Below are 18,412 nucleotides of genomic sequence, written 5' to 3' on the forward strand. Positions count from 1 at the left end.
GCAGATTTATTAGGAAATAATTTTGGTGGCTGTGTGGAGTGTGTAATGGAGAGGGAGAGATATCAGAGGTAAGAAGACTATTATTTTAACCCTAAAGGTGAGATGTGATGACTTAAAAGAGAAAATGACTCATACCTACATAGAACTGACTCAAATTTGACTGGGTCCAAGTTAGGTTATTTCAAGGCACATTTTCCAGCGGTCATTTCCACTGAGAGGCAGTGTGCAGTAGTGGACTGAAGAATTGGCTAGGAGTCCCGGAGGTATGGCCTCCTGGTTTGGATTCCTCTTTCTGTTACTTGTATCTTCAGGTCAGACACTAAAGCTTTCTGAAACTAAGTTTCTTCATCGGTAAAATGGGGACAATAATATTTGTACGTCTCTCTGCCTTCCCTTTCCTCCCCTGTGCTCAGGACACTGGAAACCCAATACAGAAAATGTGGGATTCAATTATCCTGTCCTAAAATATTTAAGTTAGGAAGACCACATAGCATTTTGCCCAGCAGCCCCCACTCCTACCTCTGATCTGAGTGCTAAGTGGACTTTAATGGGTGGAATGCATTGCAAGGATGAAACCTGAGATGTAAATTGTAACTTCAGCTTGTTGGCTGATAAGCTCATTTGAAAAATTTCCAATACTAAAGAACTTTTTTCCCTTTAATTGCCTGAGTGCTTTCATTGGCTGGAATGCAAGCTGCCCTTCCTTGGAATTTCCAGGGAAATGCGTAAAATGAGTAGCTGGATTCTAAAATGAATGTACCACAATATATCATTTTCATAGTAGTCAGAGCCCCAGGCCAGAATGTTGCTCTGTCTCTCTGTTCAATTTTGAGAGGGTAGCTAAATGGTTATGGCACTAGACTAGAAATCTAATGAGGGTAGTCCTGTGCTGGTTTGAATTCTGAAATCCCTGAAAGTTGGAAGTGAATTTTATATTGAGATTTATTTTTGGTAAAAAGCAGTGGGGTCAAACTCAAAGACAAATTTGGACCACTAAGCCCTACATAAAGCTCTTTGCAGACCACATATTGACTTAAAAAATACCCATTTATATTCTTTTTTTTTTAAATACATCATCCCATTAAAATCAGATACAAATTATATTTTAATATTGGGCCATCCTTGGGAGTGTTGCTAGTTACTGCAATTGTAGCCCACAAGTATTTTTGATTTGATACTCTTAGCAAAGAAACAATATGGGGTATCAAAAAGGGCACTGAATTTTGAGGCAAGGTCCTGGGTTCAAATCCTAATTTTCCCATTTACTAGCCATATGACTTTGGTCAAACCCTTTTCCTTCTTCTTCATCTCTTTGTGACTTCAGATGTTCATTTCTGACAGTTTCCCAGCCCTCCTGGGTTGACTCACCAATTAGAATTTTAGTGCATGGGATCCTATTTATTATCTTTTCTCTGTGTCCTTTGAAATCTGCTGTCCCCAAATCATGCCCTTCTATTTTCTGTGTTCCTCTCCATCTCTAACATGAATGGCAATTATTTTTCCAATATTCACATAATTTTCACTTCATTAATGATTTCTTCCTTATTGAAATATACTCCCTCCTTAATTCTGCCTCATAGAATCCTCTTCCTTCCAGACATCTCAAGCACCATTTTCTTCATGAAGCCTTCCCTGATTGCCTCTCTCTCAAATTACATTATATTTAATTATTTTGCATAGATTTATAGTTATTCACTTTGTACATTTTTCATATGTACTTCTTAGTTCCTTATTGGAATATAAGTTACTCAAATTTTGAGTAAGAATTTTTTTTATTCTTTGTATTTGAATCTCCAGGTGTCTAGCAAATACCTGGTATATAGTAGGTGCTTAATAAATCCTTTCTGATTGATTATGATTCGTCAGAATCAGAGTCAAGATTGAAAGATCTCCTGTTTCCTCCTTTTAGATTAAATGATTATTGAGAGAAGTTAACTTCTTAAATACTTTCCTTTGGCAGTGAGAGAAATTCATTGCGTGTTCAGATGATTGAAATCCCTCCACCATGACTGTACCAAACTAGACTTCTGATGTTTCCCATATTCCTCATTTTTTTTTCATTTTCTGTCCAGTTGAACTGAAGTGTTTTAGAACAGCATAATTTATTCTTTGTTGATCTTTACTCCTATGCCTTCTGCCACAATGCTTTTTCTCCACTGAATTTTCTTAAATGAGCATAACTTAAAATATGCTACTTTCCCCCTTCCTTTATCAATTCTAAAGTAAAAAAGTCAGAATTAATAGAATCATACACCTAGGGTTGGAAGGGACTCTTTGTTCAATTCAGTCATGCCTAAGTCTCTGTAACCCCATTTAAAGTTTTCTTGGCAAAGATACTGTAGTGGTTTGCCATTTTCAACTTCAACTTATTTCACAGATGAAGAAACTGAGGCAAACAAGATTAAGTGACTTGCCTAAGGTGACACAGCTAGTAAGTGTCTGAGGCTGGATTTTAACTCAGGTCTTCCTGAGTCTAAGCCTGGTGTTCTGTCCATTTTTCCACCTAGTTGGAAGAAACTCCAAATGTCATATAATCCATTTTACAGATTAATAAACTAAAGTTCAAAGATGTTATGGTCTGTGGTTATATTAGTAGTGAGTATAAGAGATGAGATTTGCACTCAGGTCCTCTGACCAGAGAGCCAATTTTTCCTCTATTCCTTTCAAATAAGGTATGTCCAGGGGCAGCGAGGTGGTGTAATAGATAGAGTCCCAGTCCTGAAGTCAGGAGGAGCTGACTTCAAATCTGATCTCAGACACTTAACACTTCCTAGCTGTGTGACTTTGGGCAAGTCCCTTAATTTCAATTGCCTCAACAACAATAAAAAAATTAAAAAATAAGATATGTCCTTCTAAAGATATCCTAGTTAGTCTTAGACTTGATTCTTTACACTTTGGATCTCTAGTTAGCTATGGTTAGTTTTGCTGCAGTGGGCCTGGAATCAAGAAAATTGATATTAAAATCTGGCCTCAGAAATTTCCTAGCTATGTGACCCTAGGCAAGTCTCATTCTGTCTCAGTTTCCTCATCTGTAAAATGGAGTCAATAATAATACCTAATTCCTAGGATTGTTGTGAGGATCAGAGGAGGTTAGATTTGTATACTAGTTTATATAACATTAAAGTGATAAATGTTTATGATAATGATGATGATGATGACCTCTGAGACCAGGTATTTTATTGTTAACTCCTTTCTTGGATTTTCTCTCCTGTCAATTTCTGAATATTTCTACTGATTCCCTTCTCTAATCCTAACCCCGTTTTAGCTATTTAGCTTGGTAGAAATAAGAGATCATTCACTTCCTCCATCTACTTCCTCATCTACTCTTAGTATGGAACCCTATTGTGAATTGATGCAGAGTGAAGTGAGCAGAATCAGAAGATCACTGCACACAGAAATAACAATATTGTATCAATGATCAACTGGACCAGTAACTGTAGACTTAATCATCAGCATATACTGAATCTGCTCTTCCTATCTTCCTGCCTCTTTCTATCTCTGTGTCTATTTCTGTCTCTCTTTCTCTGGACACTAAGAGGAGCTTGAATAGTTTCACAGATTTATAGATGGAAGGAAGAGGAGTGGGACAAAGTGTTAGGAGATTTCAAAATGGGGAGAAATCCTCTTTAATGGGGAAAAGATATATGGAAGAGAGTCCTGAAGGGAATCTTGTAGGGAGAATAAAATTTTAAGATGCAAATAAATTTGGTGTGTGTGGGGATGATATTGCAGACAGAAGGTAAAGTATGAGAAAAGGCATGAAGGTGGAAAAGCATGGCCTAGGAATAGTAAGTTGACCAATTTGATTGGAGTGGAAAGTTAACTGTTAGATAGTGATGGAAATTTGCAAAGAACTAGATTTTGGTTTGATGTAAGACTTTCATTTGAGAAAAGAATTAGACTTGACACAAAGAAATATTTCTTCCTAATTAGGATTGATTTTATGACCTTGAATGCCAAGCTAAGGAAGGTCTGGGTTTAAAAGAGTGGGGATTAAAGCTTTGCTTTTGAAAGACTCACCTGGGAGCAAATACAGAATAGATTGGAGAGAGTGAAGATCAGAGGTGGCAAGACCTGTTAAGAGGGCTATTTTTAATTCTGTCTGCCCCTCTTTTGAAAAGCAGACAGCTCCTCAAGGAAGTGAAAGGGGCTGGGAACTGCCTGTAATTGGTAGTTATTCTACCCCCGCCCCCAACCAAAACTGTATTTTTGATGCTCGTGATTATAGTTTGTCTCAGCACCAAGCGTCAGCCCCTGAGTATGTTCACAATTGACCAGAAAGAGGTTTTTGAATAAAGAAAGAACAGGGGGTGTGTTTGGGATGAAGTGTTTGAGTGACAGGTTATGCAATTATCTGCAATTGGAGAGATCATTTGTGATGAGTCAATGAGGAAGAGTGACTGAGGAGGGGTGTAGGTAGTGTAGAAAACAGTGCAAACCCTTCAAATGTTGGTATTATGAGACTAACAAAAGAGGTTTATGGGATAATAGCTCTAGAGATGCAGGGGACCTCAGAAGCCATCTAGTCCAACTGCCTTGCTTTACAGGTGAGAAAGCCGTGGCCCAGAAAGGTTGGGAGGGATTTTACATATGTAATATTGACAAAACAAGACTTAAAGATCTTTGGGATGTCGAAGAGACAATTGGGAAATGAAGAAGATTTTATAGGATTGTAGATTTAGAGCCAGAAGGGAATTTAGTGATATTCTTACCCAATATTTTCAGTTTACAGAGTAGAAAACTGAGGCCCATTAAAGTTCAATGACTTCCCCAAAATTATACAAAATAAAACCACCGATAACTGGAAGTGTTAAGGTATCATGAATTTCCATTTCTATGGGCGTTTTTACAAAGCATTTTTCTTGCAACAATTACCTTTGTGGTCATGGACCAGTCAACCTTTCAGTCTTAGTTTCTTCATCTTTTTTCTCCCCTCATTTTTATTTTTATTGTTTCATCTTTAATTTAGTGTTTTTTTGTTCATCTTTAAAAATGGAAATGATCACGCACACTACTTACATCACAAGTTGTGAGGAAAACATTTTGAAAACTTTAAGATTGTGAGTTATTGTTGTCATCACCATCATCATGATCATTATCACTGTTACTTCACTCTTCCCATCTCTTTTTTTAATGAGTTGCAGAAAAAAACAGCTGAAGAAGATCTGATCCTGCCACTACTTTTTATACTTAATGATTTGTGAATGGAAAAACTGCCTTTTGTTTTGGAGTGATGGGATGTAGTGCTTGCTCTATCTGGGCCATTACCCCAACTTGTATTCTTACTTGTGTATTGGGTCCCCAGAGGGTAGTGATTATTATCATAGTTCAAGGTGGGGGTCATACTTCTAACACTGTAACTCACAAGCTTCCCCTCAACAATCATCTTATAGACTTAATTAGCTCAAAGCAAGAACATTTACTCAAATGGCATGGTGAGAATAGTAGCTACAGACATCCCTCTCCTTCACAAACTTGGGGACACACAGTCTTCCACAGTGTCTATGGGAAGGGAAATCACAAGTTTAGATTATAATGCTAGTGAATTATGCATGTAAGGCACATATATGGCCAAAGTAAGGCACAATACTGACACTGTTTCTCTCCTTGTATACTCATCTTAAAGCTCTGACACATATTATTTAGCTGCCCCTCTCCTGTGTATAACCAGCTCTCTTCTCGGCTGCCAGATGTCACATTTTCAAAACTGCTTTCTCCTTTCGGTGACTATTCCTCTGTATTTGTGTATGTCTGAAATCTGTGTCTTTGCTTCTAGTGGATGCATTATCTCTTTACTGGTCAAGCATCTCAGATTCAAAAGGTATATGATTTATAGGAGAAGGGGAAAGAGAGAAACTTACCTTCTCTTCTCTCCACTTCCTTGTGATAATAGGATTATAGATTTTAGGATCTCAGACAAGATGTTCAGATTCATGTCAGAGTAAGGTGAATAGTCTAGGTATGGTGGAAAGCTAAATAAAATAAAATAAGATAGATGAGCTCTCATGTTATGCACTAGACAAATTGTTAGGCTCTAGAAATCTGTACTCATATTGGGTATAGTAACTTAGCAGACAGATAAGTATATAAACATTCAACCATGGAAAAGTTATCCCAAAGGAACCATTGCCATCTGTAAAGGAAATACAATAGAAAATTGATTGTCCAATTACAGTTGGAAATAAAAGGAAAAAAAATCTTTTTTTTTTCATTCAGCGGATCCCTACAATCTTAGGGCATCCAAAAAGGATTACCATATATAGAGAACTTCTCCAGTGAATCTCTAAAAATGTATAGGAGGGCTCAAATATCCTAGGAGAGTCTCCATAGAATTCTTCTCATCTTTTTCTGTGGAGTTGAGATAGAAATCATCCAGGGAAAAGTTGTTTTCCTGCTGTTATACTTTATTATTTAATATTTTGTGGACTATTATACAGATATAAAAGATTACAATATAAACTCACTTTCCAAAGGTTCATTAAAATACCCTTGGTATATCTTTAATAACAGACAGAATGATGGGGATCAAAATTTAGCTCTGCTGATTCTATATGACTTTTATTTTAGTCAGTTAGTCAATAAACATTTATTAAGTACTTACTGTGTTCCAGGCACTGGATTAAGCACTAGAGATACAAATAAAGAGAAAAAAGAATGGCTGCCCTCAAAGAGCTCACAGTTTAATGAGGAGACACTGCGTATTAATAAGCCACATACAAGATAAATAGGAAATAATCAGTGAAGTAGTAAACTTTTTAAAAACTAGAAAAGGCTTCGTGGAGAAAGTGAGATTTTAGCTGGGATTTGAAGGAAGCCTGAGAACCAGAGGGAAAATTGAAGAAGGAAGACTATTCCAGGTGTGGGAGACAGCCAGTGAACATGCTTTGGACTCAGGCATTTTCTTCTGCTAGTTCTCATTCTACTATTATTTCATTCCAAATAGCTTGGAGACTGAATATTTGGTATAGAAACATTTATTAAAAACTTTATTTTTAGGTTTTTGTAGGTCCATAGTAATGTCTGATTGACTGTGTATAGCAATATGGCCTCTTGTGATGCTCTGATACACAACAATTTATTGACTGAGTTCTTAAAGATATGTTGAGCTCTATATTGTTCTGTGGAAATTTAACATTTCTCAATCTATTAAAGATATTGAGCTTTTACCAAAAACTTCTAGTTTCAGGTCATGTCCAACTTCAACAAGTCCTACATTTTTAGAGCCTACAGTGATGGAGGGTATAGAATCTCCTGTTACTTTGAATAATTGTCATTGATTAATAATTCAAGATCCTTAAGGATGGCCCTTCTATAATTTGGGGTGGGCATGATCTGCTCCAGAATTGCCATCATCTAAACCTGTGCAACTCAGTCTTTTATTCAACATTCCTTTGTGAAAACATTGACTGAATTGCTGTGGATGTCACCCAAGAAGGGCTTTTTGACTCCATTCTTGGATCTTAGTTTTTTCATAGTAGGTCATACCATAAGGAGGTAACCCACTCTGAGTTATATTTGGCACCTCTCTTGGCGTTTACCTCTTACCATGCTTTATTATCGCTCAATAAAATGATGTCAGCTTGTTAAAAATGATTCTGTAAGTTATATGCTTTGAGAATGTTTATTATTCTTCTTTCCTCTTTTTAATGAAGAAATGTTCAACTTTCTTTTTGACTGTCAGTGGGATAGATCCTGTGTGTTGTTAGCATTGCATGGGTTTTACATATACTGCTATGGGACTATAGGCAAGTCACAACCTCTATTTTTCTCAGTTTCTTCATCTATAAAATAAGGATAATAATAGTACCTACTTCCTGGGGTTGTTGTGAGGATCAAATAAGATAATTTCTGTAAAGTTCTTAATACCAAGCCTGGCCTGTAGTAGGATTGGATCAGTTCTTATTCCTTCCTTCCTCCCTTCCATATTTACCTACAGCTTGTGGGGATAGAAATAAGACCTGCAGTTTCATTGATAATGGAAACTCTTGGGTGAGGAGAGTTCTTCCAATGCAAGTTTGTACTTTTTCTGCAAGATAGAACCTTGGAGACTTGCCTTAAGTGACTTGCCCAGGGTCACACAGTTAGTGTATATGAGAAGGGAATCTTAAACACAAGCCTTGCTAACTTTCACTCAGCCACCTGACCTCCCTAAGTGAAAACTTTCAATGACCAAAAGTTCTTCAGCTTTTCCTTCTTTCAAAATCCACATCCCTGTACTCTCTAATCATTGTTACTCACTCAGTCTGCTGAGGCCAAGAAACAAAAATGGTGCAAATAATGATGATTTGAATAATGTAGGTTTTTTTTTTTTTTAGTAGTTTAGTTCTTTATTTCCTCTAAGCCTAGAGTTTTGGAAAGGAAATTATTCTTTTATAATTGTTCTGCAGTAGTCAGCAATGTGTTGGGTAATTTGGAGGTTATGATGATTTTGAGAAAAAAAGTAATATTGCCTGGAAATGATGAAATTTGTATCTAAAATGAGAAGAATGACCCCCCCCCAGGAAACATTTAAACATTTAAAAACAAAGATGAGAGGAGTAAAGGGATAACATGGTATCCAAGGAGAAAAATGAAGAGGTCTTAAAGAGGGGAGAAATATGATATGATGTGGCATTGGTGCACACTGAATATATTCAAGTTATCAGTTCATTTAGCATGTTCTCGCTCACTTCAGTGGTTGGGGGCATCTGCTCTATTTTAAGGCAGCTGGGGGATTGGCATTTCTGATTTGTTCTGGTATATCTTTCCTTCTTCTGGCCCCACAACAGAAGGAAAGCCATTCCTTTATCCTCTGGGTAAAGTTTATCATCACAAAAGTTTGGGATATGAGCAATCTGCCACTCTGGGCTATCCCATCTCTTTCTTTGAGTTTTAGGGGCATTTTCTCAGTGACTAAAGTGATAATGCAACCAGTTGGGATCATCAGAGCCAAATTTCACTATTTTGGGGTTCCTTCTTGACTTTCAAAGCTACTATAATGCTCTGAGAATCCACAGAGTCCTTGCTGGCATTTCCCTATTTTACTATTATCCCATCTCCCAAATTCCCAGCATAAAGCAGCAATATTAAACATTGTAATTATTATTACCCCCTCAAAATCTAATCCCTTTACCATGGATTATTAAATGATAATAATATTTTAAAATAGTTCTCATAATACTAAATACTTAGTATCTCCTAGTCATGGAATGAAAACCTTAAAAAAGATACCAGATACTAGCAGAAAAAATTAATATCATGTGGGATCAGCATGAGACACATCTGATTTCTATCACCCTTCCTGCTCCTGGACACATTATTAATATCATCATTATCTGCAACATCTTTGTTTCTTGACCTAAGTGGACTGAATGAATAACAATGATTAGGGACTACAGGGATGTAAATTTTGAATTGATATAAAGAAAATTTTCCTAACATTTGCAAAGTTTAGCTGCTTTGGTATCGTTGACTTTTTGTGATCCTATTTTGGGTTTTCTTGGCCAAGATACTGAAGTGGTTTGCCATTTTCTTCTCCAGCTCATTTTGCAGATGAGGAAACTGAGGCAGGCAAGTTTCTGAGGTCAGATTGGAAGAAGAATCTTCCTGATTATAGTCCCACTGCACCATCTAGCTGTCCATTTGTCTGAATTCTAAAGCCTAATGGGCTCTACAGGTGGCGAATTCTCCATAATTAGAGATCTTGATATGGAAGATAGATGACTAGTTGTCAAGGATCTTGTCAAGGCAATTCTTCATCAGACATGGGCTGGATGTGCCTCCCTTTAGGTTTCTTCTGTCTCTGAAAGGCTAGAGTTTAACCACAGAGAGATCAGCACAGAGCTGATCAGGAAATGGAGACTAGGTCACTTGAAAGTCAGATCCTCTTTTCAGGAGGTTGGCTCTGTCTCACACAGCAGGACTTCCAAGATTGGGCTTGGCGCCATGTTCTCCGCATGCAACTATTGTACTCCAGTTTCTGGACTCTTCCTATAGTCATAGATCATAATTTTAGAATGGGAAAGAATCTCAAATGCCATTTGATCTGATCCCCTCATTTTACAGATGAAGAAAGTGAGACCCACTGAGATTAAAATATTTGCTGAAAGTCACACACGTCTGCTAAGTATTAGGATTAGGATTTGAACTCAACTCCTGGGATACCAGCTCCAGTCCTCTTTCCAGTGTCTCTCTGCCTTTGTGTCAAATGCAGCTCTAAGCTGGTCTGGTAAAATTGGTCACATGCATACTGAGCATCCATGATGCTAAGGATAGTCATGGCAGAGATGGGAAGCACACAAAATGCTTTCATGTCATCTTAAAACAAATCCTGCTAATTTTTGACTGAGTGATGGTGAAGAGAAGTCGAAGAGCTGGCTGATTCCTTATTTTTTTTAATCAAAATATTTCTGACAGCTGATGATAGATGCGCTCAGGCAGCAGCTGGGAATAAAAAGACTTTTGCTGAATAAACAGAGTTGTGAAGGGCTGTTTTCACCCAAGGTGGATTGTGTTCCTCTCGGTTTGTCTTGAAAACTCAACAATCTTCCCTACGTTTTAATCTCCTAAGAGCAAAACCTGTCACAAACTCTCCCGACAGCCTGCAGATGCTGTCTGTAAAATATCCCAAGCTCCCCAGCAGAGCGAACCAAACGCCCTTATGAGAGCGAAAGAAATTATGTACGACTAATTCAATGAAAACAAGAAAGCAGAAAGACATGAGAAATGTCAAGAATGTCCAGACAATAATCAAAGTAAATTCCCTAATAACAAAATTCTGGGTTGGCACCCAGAATGGAGAAACAATCCCATCTTTTGACCTATATATTGGACTGCTTAGCACCTTCTGGAGCCTGCTTCCAGACTGGAGAAACTATTTCCAAGATTGAACTGATCAATCATCCCATTCCTCTAGTCGTCAGGATTATACTTCCATCTGACCACCATGGAGGTGGCCTGGGAACCTGAGAAGTTAAGTGATTTCTCTAAGATGGAGGATGGTACGAAGGTCACAGATAGAGTTTCAACTAATGAGTTTCTCTGGTTCCTGTGCATTGCTAGGCAAATCTAATTTCTTTCCACTTTAGCTTTGTGACAAGAATGAATGTTGGGTGCTCTCTTGGTGCTGATGGCTGATGGTGTCTGAGGTTTTTTTTTTGGGGGGGGGGATCTCTCCCCTCTGTTTGACATTTAAACCCTTCATAATCTGGTTCCACCACTCTGTCTTTTCAGGATAATTTCACCGGACTCCACCTCATATAGTCTCCATTCCAGCCAATCTGGCGTACTTGCAATTCTTTGCAAGTGGCCATCCATTTCCCACCTTTGAACTCTTGCATAAACCATCTAGCATATCCAGAATTCTCCCATTTTTATTTCTGCTTCTTGGAATTCCTAGTTCTCTCCAAGGATCAGTTCAGTTGCTACCTCCCAAAAGCAGTGCTTTTTTATCCCACTCAATTGTGAGGGTGTTCTTTCACCAAACCTCCCTGAAATTACATTTGTGTCTACTTATCTGTTGGATTTCTTCCATCTACTATTATACTATAAGTTTCCTCGGAGACTATTGAATTTTTAGCATTATATTCTCAGGACCAAAAATAGAAATATATTATATATACATAAAAACATAATGTATATACATATACATATGTTATATACATAATACATATATACACAATGTCATTGTAATGTAATATGTACTATCTATACTATATGCATAGTAAGATTAATAGATATTTGTTGAATTGAATTTGCATTTTATGAGAGGTAGTATAGGTGCTAGACCAAGGGTCAGGAAGACCTGTATTCAAATTTAGTCTCACACACTTACTAATTGTGTGAGCCTGGGCAATTTATATAACCTCTTTGGACTTCATTTTTCCATATCTATAAAATGAAAAGTGTTGGACTTAAGTCTTTTCCAGCTCTAGATTCAATGTTCAAATGAATTAGTCTGTGGAATGGATCAGGAAAATAATGAGCCACTGAAAAGACAAGCGCTCTTATCCCCATCCCCCATCCCTTAAAAACTCTGCCCTCAAATTAGGTTTATCCTGAACTCAACCTCACTTATATCCAATTCATGGGCAAGTCTAGACACTACATAATGATGTCATCCATTCTCTTTGAGAATGAACAACAACAATCCTGAACTGCTTGTTAGCTTTTAAACCAGTGACTATAGAATCATTGTTCTAGATCTGGAAATGAAGTCCTTCTTATCAGTTTAGTCTGATGTCCTCATTTTGATATAAAAGAAAAATTTAAATGCTCTTCAATTCATTCATTCTTCTTTTTCCCTCCGTTTTCTCCCATCAAAATGTTTCTTCTGACAATAAATAATGGGGATCCTCAAGCAGCAGCCAGAATACTTGTTGTTTATTTTGGCCCTAAAAGGAATTCATAAATTTTCAGAACAACCTTTTCCTGTCAGTGATTTGTCATTACCAGACACAGTGATATCTGGATTCTTTTATGGGGAAAAAAATCAGTGCTCGGGTCCGATTTAAACACTCTTTGATGGGGTTTCCTCCAATGGGGCAGAATGAAACTCATTGATACCTCTCTATCCTGTATGATTCTTGCCCAGTCCTTACTGTCAATCTTATAGAGGAGGGAGGTTGCATAGTGTACAGGATTTCTGTAAAACAAATAGGTAGAAGCCCCTGGATTCAAGTCTCACTTTGATGCATCCTGGCTACATGTCCCAGGGCAGGCAATATAAAAGACTATAGATTGCAGAGAATATGTCTGCCTATATTTGTCAGAGAGATTTGCATCATTGGTGAATTATCTGTATCACTAAAAATACATATCTGGTCCATATTAGCATAGTGCCTGGCACAAAGTAGACCCTTAATAAATGTTTATTGAAATAAATTGAAATATTCCTACTTCCTAATTGTAGAGGATCTTTTTAGGATGGTAGAGGATTTCCTTTGGATCTTAAACCGTCTTCTCTCCTCCCTTCCTTGAGAATGAAGGACAAATGACAACAATCTCATAAATCTCTGACTTTCTTTAGAGCACAGCTTGGGTGCCACTTCTGGACAGAAAGTCTTATCCATTTCCCCAGTTGGTGCTTACTCTATTTTGAAATGACTTGTATTACTTTCTCCATTTAACTCAACCTAACTATTGTGCCTCCTGGGCACAAGGCACTCAAATCCCTGGAGCATTCTCTAAGACTAGAGATTCTGGAGGGAGAGTTGAGATGTGCCTTAGTGGATAGAGTTTCCTATGCAAAGAGCTCCTATACACACACACTTATATATAATATATATATATATATGCATATATATATACACACATACATGTATATATACATATATATGTATATATATTTAATAGACTCTATTAGATAGATAGATAGATAGATAGATAGATATAAATTCTAGCATTTCTTTGGAATGGAGAACTCCCAAAAAGCTTCCCCCCTTCTTAGACATCTTCAAGTGAGGGTTGGACAATCTCTTGTCTGATTTGAGAAAAGCTTGGAAAGATTTACATGAACTGATACTGAGCAAAACAAGAAGAACCAGGAATATATTGTACACAGTAACAGCAAGATTGTGTGATGATCAACGATGAGAGATTTGGTTCTTCTCAATAGTTCAGTGATCCAAAGCAATCCCAATAAACTTCATGATAGAAAACACCATTTACATCCAGAAAGAGAACTATGGAGATTGAATGTAAACATGCTAAGGTTCACTTTTTTTCTGTTTTTTTTTTTTTTTTTCTCTTTCTCTCATGGTTTTTCCCTTTTGTTCTGATTTTTTTCTCCCAACATGATTCATGAAGAAATGTGTCTTTAAAAAGTTAATATGCATGTATAACTAGAAAAAATAAAACAATTAATTTAAAAAAGTTTCCTCTATCAGAGCACATTATTCATCACCTTCTCTGAAGCCTAGAGTCATAAGAAGTTACCTTGAGTATTGAGAAATTAAATGACTTGCCCAGAACTGCTCAGGGCTGAACTTGCATATGATAGTTGCTTAATAACTGCAAGATGAATTAAATTCTTGGCAGTCTTACCATCTATCCATTATACTTGAATCTCACTTATCAAATTGTTTCTACTCCACTATGTCCTTGATAGAGCTTTTCATATTGCTGCTTTGGGGACAAGGTCTTCTTGGGCCTCTCACATGCCATTTTATTTAGATTTCTTGCTGTTCTAATTCTAGTAGGGCAAAATAATTCAGGTAGGAAAATATTCAGAGCAACCCCAACATGATATATCCACAGGATCTTTTCCTTCCTGCTCTGACCCATGGTTCTTTCCTAAAGCTCAGGAGGGCTAATTGAGATTGATACTGATTAGATAAAAGTACAATTTATTTTTATAAATTATATTATTGTTTTTTTTAATTTTATTATTTTTAAAGTAATTTTTTATTAATCTTTGGTTTTTTTCATCATCTACATTTCCCAATGTATTCTTCCTTTATAAAAAAATAAGAAAAAATAATTCAGCAAAAATAGCCAACATTAATATATATATGTATAGATATATATTTCCATAATGTTAGTCTTTCATCTCTGCCAAAAAGAGGCAGAGAAGTGTCTACTCCTATCTCTTCTTTAGAACTAAGCCCAGTTGACCATAATTCTTTCTCCATATTTAGTTTAAAATATTTTGCTTTTATTATTTTTATCATTTGTATTGTTAAAGTCATTGTCTAGATTATTTTCCTGGCTCTGTTGACTTCATTTTGCATCAATTCTGATGTCTTCCCAAGCTTCACTATATTTATCATAGTCATCATTTCTTCAAGCATCATCATATTCAATAATATTCTTTTTTATAGTTCTATTAGCCGTTCTTTCCTAATCAATGGGCTTTTCTTCTGTTTCTTGTCCTTTGCTCCTACCAAAAATGTAGAGTTTCTATTTCTTATTGTGCAATTCAGTGTACAAAATGCTTTTCTTATGGCCATCCTTTAGTGGAAGGCCAGCATATAGGGGCACCTGAGGAAAATGAGTTTCTAAGAAGTAAGTGAGCAATTTAAGGTATATAAAAGAAATTCAAACCTAAATTTTTAGGCTCTTAGGCCACTTTCATTTTTACTACTTCATAAAAGTCAGTTAATCAATAAACATTTATTAGGCTCCTATTGTTTGCCCTGTACTGTGCTAAGCACTGGGGATATAAAGAAAGATAAAAACAATCCCTGATTATAGTTTCAAGGGGGAAAGAGCCCCTTTCATACAACCTTCTTACATCTCGAGGGCCAGGCATATAATAATGTTTTATAAATGCTAGTTGATGGGGACTATTCTTAAATTTCCTTTCATTTCTAAAATTCTATAAGGTTTTTTTTCTGTAGACTTATTTATTTCACTAATGACAAAGCAGTTCCTATTGGACAAGTTTTCTCCAAGATCTAGAATTTAAAGCTGCACTGATCGTAAATAGGTTTTGTTATAATTAGAGAATGCTTAGACCACAAGAAATTCATCTAATCCAACCTACTCAGTTTATTTTAATTCTATTTTTAATTCTGAATTTAATAAACAGCAAAAATGGAAACATTTCCATATACCAACTAGAGCAGAAAAGAGGATTATACATAAAAAACCTCCTTGAGTTTTATGTTGAGCTTGCTTTAAAAAAAAAAAAAAACATTTTATTCAAAGTTTTGAGTTCCAAATTCTATCCCTCTCCTCTCCCTCCTCTCCCTCCTCCTTGAAACAGCCAGCAGTCAGATATAGGTTATACATGCACAATTATATAAAACATTTTTAGTTTTTTGCTAGTCATTTTGTTTTTTTTTTAGTGTGCTATCTTTTTTTTAAATTTTTATTTAATGATTACTTTATATTGACAACATTATCCCTTGCACTCATTTCTTTTCCGATTTTTTTCCCCTCCCTCCCTCCACCCCCTCCCCTAGATGGCAAGCAGTTCTTTATATGTTGGATATGTTGCAGTATATCCTTGCTAGTCATTTTGTACAAGAACACTCAAAAGAAAAAAGTCAAAGTGAAAAATAGCATGTTTTAATCTGTTTTCAAATAATATTTTCTTCCATTGGCGATGGATAGCATGTATTATCATTAGTTCTGTGGAATTGTCTTGGATCATTAGATTGCTGAGGATAGCCAAGTCATTCATAATTCTTCAAAAAGCAATATTTCTGTTACTATGTACATGTTTATTGTGTATAATATTATATACCAATTCATTTCACTTCATTATGCATCAGTTCATGTAAAGTCATTACAGCTTTTTCTGAAATCATCCTGTATGTCATTTCTTATAGCACAAGATTATTCAGTTATAACCATATATCACAGCTTGTTTATCTATTCCTAAACTGATTGATATCCCTTTGAGTTTCAATTCTTAGGCATCACAAAAAGAACTGCTATAGACATAGCAGTGGTATTGGTGGAGTTGGGATAGCAATATCTAGTTCGAAATAAACGTGTAACAAATTCACAATGACCATTCTCTTTGGTAAGAGGCAGGTTTATTTAGGGAAAGAGGTTACAGACAAAATGAAAGGATGCAATAGATACCAGGAATGGTAAATATGAAATAGAGTTGGAAGATCAAAGAGTTAGATTAACCAGAGTTAGCTAAAGTAAGGAGAAAGGTGCCATTGGAAGAAATTCACTATAAGGGAGAGAAAGAGAATACCTCATAATGGGCTTTGTCCTGGAGAGAATTTGACAAAGATCTTCATGATAAGCAGATCTTTTATAGGAGAAATAAATCCCTGGAGGTTTCTCTGGGAGACCAGAATAGTGAAGGCAGCAACTCAGAGGGAGGGGTTAGGAGCCAGACCTGTAGATCAAACCCACTTAAAGATATGTTAATCAATTATCTCAAAAGGGTTTTGGAAGATACCCAGAGATTGGGAGATGGACAATGGGGGTTACAAAAGAGTTCCTTCCTAGATAGTCTGGGAATTATCTGATAACAGAATGATCGGATAATAGCTTCTTCCTGGGGGAAGAGAGTAAGTGACATCAATATTGTTGTATTAAAGGGTATGCTCAGTTTCATAGTCTTTCCAGCAAAGTTCCAAACTGTTCTCCAGAATGGATTAGTTCACAACTGTATCAACAATGCATTAATGTCACACTTTCCCCATATCTCTTCCAACATCCAATATTTTCATTTTTGTCATATTAGCCAATCTGATATGTATGAGTTGTATCTCATAGTTGTTTTAATTTGCATTTCTCTAATCAATAGTGATTTGGAGCATTTTTCACATGGCTATAGATAGTTTTGATCTCTTTATCTGAAAATTTCCTGTTCATATCCTTCAACCATTTATTAATTTGAAGAATGATTTGTATTTTTTCTTCAATAGTATTTTCATTTTTCCAAATATATGTAAAAATAGTCTTTGACATACATTTTTGTAAGATTTTGTGTTCCAATTTTTTTCTCTCCCTCCCTTGCATCCCTCCTCCCCAAGACAGCGATCTATTCTTTTAAATGTATCCTTGTATAATTCTTTTAAATAAATTTCCAGATTTGTAATGTTGTGCAAGAAAAATCAGACTAAAAAGAAAAAAAGTGATAAGAAAGAAAAAGTAAATAAACAAGCAAAAAACCAAAAAAGGTGAAAATACATTGCTTTGATCCACATTCAGTATCCATAGTTCTCTCTCTCAATGAAGATTGTATTTTCCATCCCAAATAATTTGTATTTGTATAAATGTGACTCGTTTTTTTACATATTTGAGAAATAAGGCCTTTATCAGAGATAGTTGTTGCAAATTTCCCCCCTATTTTTCTGATTTCCTTATATTTTTAGCTGCATTGATTTTGTCTGTACAAAAATATTTTTAATTTTATATAATCTAAATTGTTTTACATTTTGTAAGATTGGTTCTTTATATCTTCTTGACTAAATTCTATTTTTATCTATAAATCTGACAGATAAACTATTCTATGCTCTCTTAATTTTCTTATGGTATCACTTTTTCTGTGTAAATCATGCACCCGTTTTGACCTTTTCTGAGGATACAGTGTGATATATTGGTTTATAATTAGTTTCTGCCATATATTCCAGCAGTTTTCATCAAATAATGGGTTTTTCTTCTAAAAGTCTGGATCTTTGGATTTATCATATACTAGATTACTGTGGTCATTTATTATAAAGTAATTTGTACCAAATCTACTTTACCACTCTATTTTTTTTAATAGCTTTTTATTTACAAGATACATGCATGGGTAATTTTTCAGCATTGAGCCTTGCAAATCCTTTTGTTCCAAATTTTTCCCCATCCCCTCCCCCAAATGGCAGGTAGACCAATACATATTAAATATGTTAAAGTATATGTTAAATACAATATATGTATTCATATCTATAGTTATTTTGCTACATAAGAAGAATCGAACTTTGAAATAATGTACAATTAATCTGTGAAAGAAATCAAAAATGCAAGCAGACAAAAACAG

Source organism: Antechinus flavipes, chromosome 1 (genome assembly GCF_016432865.1).
Source record: "Antechinus flavipes isolate AdamAnt ecotype Samford, QLD, Australia chromosome 1, AdamAnt_v2, whole genome shotgun sequence".
NCBI classification, from domain to species: Eukaryota; Metazoa; Chordata; class Mammalia; order Dasyuromorphia; family Dasyuridae; genus Antechinus; species Antechinus flavipes.